Source organism: Gossypium hirsutum, chromosome A03 (genome assembly GCF_007990345.1).
Source record: "Gossypium hirsutum isolate 1008001.06 chromosome A03, Gossypium_hirsutum_v2.1, whole genome shotgun sequence".
Taxonomy (NCBI): Eukaryota; Viridiplantae; Streptophyta; class Magnoliopsida; order Malvales; family Malvaceae; genus Gossypium; species Gossypium hirsutum.
In genome coordinates, this window is record NC_053426.1 from 10115100 (window position 1) to 10120747 (window position 5648).

Consider the following 5648-nt stretch of genomic DNA (forward strand, 5'->3'; position numbering starts at 1 on the left):
AGTCTTTTCTATTAAATTTTTTATCAATTTGTACTGTTAAAAACTGGTATGGTTGATGAAATAATCAAACAGTAACATGTGACGTGCCATGTATACATAAGATGATGTATAGGGACCAATACTTAATAATAAGAAATAGATAAAAATTTTAACAGAAAAATCGATTAACTCTTGGATCTAATGTATATAAATTAATTTATCTATTTTTTATATAAAAAGGGTACAATACAATTTTACTCTTAATATAAGGTCTCCATCGTATTTTTTCTCAAGATGTAATAAAAAAAAATTAAAAGTTAGATGACAAGGTATAGGGTGGTATTATTATGTCTACTGTTAGTGAAGTAATACAAAAATGAAATTCCAAATGACATATGTGTTTAAGGTGCAGTAAAATAATTAGAAAAAAACTAGAAAAACATTTTAAATTTGTTTGGAGAATGATTATATATGGTTATTAAAGCAAGTAAATACATAGAGTTAAATGTTGCAATGCTGATGGGTTGTCCAATAGATACTTAGCAGCCAAAGTGATAGTTGGGGCAATAGTCTCTATGGTGGCAATGAGGAGTCCAAATAAGGCGTGGGAGACGAATTGTTTGGTCAAGCCTGCTTCATTTCCCATGTCTCCCACCATTTTCTCCAGCAAATCTCCTTTATCTGTTGGATACAAATTCATTCTCTCTTCTAGCACCCCACTAGTCAGCTTCAATGCTCTCTTTCTTCTGCATACAGAAATACTCATTAACATGTTAAAATTTAACTTCACAACTTATACAGAATAAAAGAAAGCATTGCGTCTATATCTTTTATAAATGGGTTAATATATATTGAGTTATCTAAACTTAACAACTTATATTTGGTACCTAAATTTTTTTGGACCTACATGGTATTTGAATTTGGAAATCGTAAGTCAATTTGATACTTTTTTTAAGTACCGGATTAACATCATTAAAATATGTTGATGTGGCATTAACGACCAATAATATGGTGACACGTGATAGTCTCACATTTTGACACGTGGCAAAAAATTATAATTTTTATAAATATTATATTTTTGCCGGATGTCAAAATGTGAGGCCGTCACATATCACTATACTATTGGTTATTAATGTCATCTCAACCTATTTTAATAGTATTATCAGGTATACCTAAAAGAAATACCAAATTAGTTTATGGTTTTTTAAGTTCAAGCACCAATTAGATCTAAAAATAAGTTTAGGTTTTAAATAAGTATAAGTTTTATGAAGTTGCCATGCATATTTATGATTATTTATTCATGGGTGACCATGACAAAGACTTACACATAGAAAGTACGCATGAAGTTCGCCTTGTATAGATATGTTTACCTTTAAACATTTGTAGAAAGTGGTCCCAGGAAAATATACAGGAAATGTCATAAGTCCTCGCAAGATGTCGCTCAAATCATGACCTAAATTTTCTTCTGGTACACAGCTCATCAGAATCTTTGAGGCCATGTTAAATAATATCTGAAAATCAGAAATGTTACATTAATCAACTGCTAATATATATTAAATATTAAAAGAAAATTAAAACATTGGTTTATATAAACTTAAAAGAGTTTACTTACAGAAGCAGTTTGGTGTTTAAGATCAACCTGAGGCAGCTTGCTCCAGTCCTGCAATTCATGGTTTATAACATCCTCAAACTGAGACAAGAGCTTGTGTTTCACAGGCTCATGTCCGAAGTGACTGAGGATGACGCGCCTGAAATACTTGTGGAAGTCGCCACTTACGTTTTACATGTCGTCTTGGTTAACCAACTTGGCCACTGAATCCATGTAATATAGTTCGACAAGTTTGTCCTCTTGTTGCAGCACGAAATAGTTGAAATCTGGATCTAATGATACCACCTCCGGTCTCCCTGCTAAACTCGTCTTGAACAATGAACCATACCTAAAATTCCACATATATATTTTAAGACACGATATTGTCAATACAAGGAGGAGACCCTCTAAAATTCCACATGTGGGTTTGTGTGGTTACCTTTTCATTCTTTGAGCGACAAAAGGATGGATGTCAATGGAGTTGGAAGTGACAAAAAAACTAAGGGTCTCTCCTAAAAGTGGGAGTCCCATGGAACCTGGAGGGAGTTTGCCGTTGCATTTAGGGTTCCTCCACCTGTGAATCCAGTTCCCCAAACTTGCACCAAACAAAGAGATGATTGAAAACCAAAAATACCACCACCACTGCTCCATTTTCTTTTTCCTAGACAAGGGAAGCAAAAAACAAAGATAGATATCTAACACAATTTCTTGCTGCTTAATATATTAATTAAATAGGTCGTTGTCTGTTGGATGTTAATAAATGTGATTAAGGATAGGGTTTTTTAGATTAATTTTTCAATAACTCATTTTGGATAGAAAAATAGGCCAAACCTAATTCAATTTAAAAAAGGTTATTCTGGGTACGACTCGGTCCGATTTTTTTATATTAATTTTTTATTTAAAATAATTTTTAAATATATATATAATCCACTAAATGCATTATAAAAACGTTAGAGTAAAAGTTTTCAAATGCATTAAAAAAATATTTATATTAAAAAAATACTACCATAAATATGATAAATATTTTATTGTATTAAATATAATTTTTAAAATTTTATATTTTGACTTGAGTTATTTAGCTGGGTAAGTTTTTTTTTCAGGTGTTGGATAATGTGTTTGATTATTATTAAGTTAGTGATTTAATATAAATATGTATAATTATTATTTAACATATATAATTAATTTTTATAACATAATATATTCGGGCTAGACGAGGCTTGGGTAAATAAAACTTATCCAAGGCTTGGTCTATATAGAAAACGAATTTTAAATTTTACCCACCCATTTTTTGAAGAAGCCTTCAATTCTGGACGAATGACCTGGCCTATAAGTAAGGCTTATTCCTAATGTCACATGCCTATATAGTTTTACCTAGATCTGTGTAATAGACTAATTTTGGCCTGGGCCCCAAAAAAATAATAATCGAAGTCAAAGGATGCAATTGGTCAAAAACAAGCCAAAAAGGACCAAATTGAAAGAAAATCATTAAATTGTGGCCAAATAAAAAAGATGGAGAAAGCCAAGGAGTTATCAAAATTTGCTGACTTGGTAAAAGGCTAAAAATAGGAAGATTTGATTTTGATTTTTATTATTTTATTTTATTATTAAATTAGTTAGGCTATTTTTAGTAAACCCTATGTATATAAATAGAGGTATTTTGTTTTTTGAAAGGGGGAACTTGGATGAATTACTTTGGGATTCCTACTTCAATTTGGAATTGGATTATTCTCTCTTTTCCTATTTCTATTGGAATTGAATTATTTTCTTTTCTCTTTCAATTACATGGGAATTTTGTCTATTTCATTTCAATTTCTTTGTTTTTTCTAAATTCATCCAATTGCTTTTAGCCCTTCCGTTTTTTTATTGTTTTGCAATTAAGTTTTCATTATCTTTTTGGCCCTAAAATTTATTTTGATGGCATTTTGGGTCCACCTTGAAGTTCTGTGTTTTGGAGGGTGGGGATTATTTCCCTTTTGGTCCCTCCTTGTCATTCGCACGTTCAAATTGATCATTTCATTTTATTTATTTTTGATTCGCCCAAAATTTTGTTTTAAGGTTTGATTTAATCTTTTTTTATTTTCGCTATTTTATTATCAAATTAACTATTTAATATATTATTGCTATTATTATTATGTTTCTATTTATGTTTATTTTATTATTCTAATACTATTATTATTTATCCAATTTTTATTTATCTATTTATATTTCAACTATTATTATATTTCTATTTATATTACTATTTATTGACATTGTTAGTATTACTATTAGTATTTTTTATTTTACTATTATTTATATTTATTATTATTATTATTACTATCATTATTATTTTTACTATTACAATTATTTTCTATAATTATTATTATTATTTTTATCTTTATTATTATTATTATTTTCATTATAGTACTATTATTATTATTACTATTATTTTTGTTATCCTTATTTTTCTTTTTGTAAAAACCCATTTCATTCAGAGTCGCCCTATTTTATGTTTTTGTGTTCATCCTCGTTTTTCAAGCTTTTCACTAGACTTTTTTTTTTTGCTATTTCATTTATTATTCCTTTATTATTTTATCTATTTCATTTTTATTGTATTTTGTTCACATTGTTTTTTATATATTTATTTGCTCATTAATTTATTTTTGTCTTCATACGCTTGTAAGTTTATGTTATTCATTATTATTGCATTTGCATCATTATTATTATTCTCCAAGTACGACCAATTTCACATTTTAACCAATTTTCTATTTTAAATGTTACATAGATTTTATCCCTTTACCCAAATCCATAATTTTTTCCCAAAATAGAGGTAATATTTCGTGTTTGGAAGTTCGAGAAATCGTGCCCTACCGTGCTGAGTTTCGATTTTTCGTTTGACCGAATAACTAAATATCATTTTGAAATTCCGTCCATGTTTTCTTAAATTAAAATGAGGCAATATTTCGTATTTGGAAATTCAATAAATCGTGCCCAATTGTGCTGGGTTTCGATTTACCGTATGACCAAATAGCCAAATATCCTTTTAAAATTTCAAATGTATGAGTTTTGGAAATCAGGGGATGATCTTGTATCGAGGGTTCGAAGTGTTGTATTCTACCGCACTGGATACGATATTTTATCTTGAACGAGAGAATTTCAATGTCCAATTCAAGATATCTAAACGTTTTCAAAGGAATTGTATTTCAAAATCTTTTTCAAATTTTCAACATTAGGACAATAATTGATCAATACGGTACTAATTTTGGGTGTTCCGAGGGTGCTAACCCTTCATCGCGCGTAACTGACTCCCGAATCCATTTTTTAGTTTTTCGTAGACCAAAAACATTGTTTTAATAAACCAAAATGCTTTATTAAAATGATCGATCGCAAGGTGACCTGATCACACCTAAACAAAAAGGGTTAATGACGACTCCATACCTCGTTTTAAAGTCGATCCCCATTTCAAATTAAAAATGGTTTCGACAGCTTGGCAACTCTACTGGGGAACAATAAGAGAATCAAGCCTTAAAATTGATTGTTTTCTGCCTTTTTGTCAAAAATTTAAAATTTAGTTTTTAACATACGATCCTTTCACTGCATTTCATGGGTTTTATGGTTTTTGTCATTTTATTCGTGTTTTGCATTCTGAGTTTTTTTTACGTCCCCTCGCATCATCTTGCATGACCGTTGTGGTCACACCTTTTAAGTGGAAGTGAGAAACTATGCCTTCGTGAGGTTTTCACCTCCGCATGGGTTAGTGGGTTACTTTCGGAATACATCCGTACCTATGTCTTCCTGAGATTTTCATCTTCGCATGGTCATAGGGAAATATATTCTCCTGAATTGAACTCGATCCATATGAGCCTATAATGGGTGAGGATTGAGGAATCTGAGGTTCAGGTACCCTTTCTTTAGAACTGAGCCACATATAGCGAGCCTTAAGAGCCCACCTTAGGTAGAGCCTCCAAACCCTAGTAGTTACCCAAGTAGGTGTCCTATATTGGTTTTTCCTCTTGTGCTAACGTGTTTTGTTTTGTTTATGACTGCATTGCATTACATCATTATAGAAAGAATGTGTTGATTCATATTTGATTGCTAAATGGAA

General features: G+C 30.4%; 1 long non-coding RNA gene across 1 annotated transcript; it reads right to left on the minus strand.

Annotated features, from left to right (window-relative positions):
* Positions 1-275: 275 nt before the first annotated feature.
* Positions 276-2236, minus strand: LOC121224630 (uncharacterized). Its single transcript, XR_005922234.1, has 4 exons — positions 2007-2236; positions 1592-1916; positions 1350-1490; positions 276-725 (listed from the first exon to the last, which is right to left on the minus strand). It is a non-coding gene; the product is annotated as an uncharacterized lncRNA (long non-coding RNA).
* Between the last annotated feature and the right edge of the window lie 3412 nt (positions 2237-5648).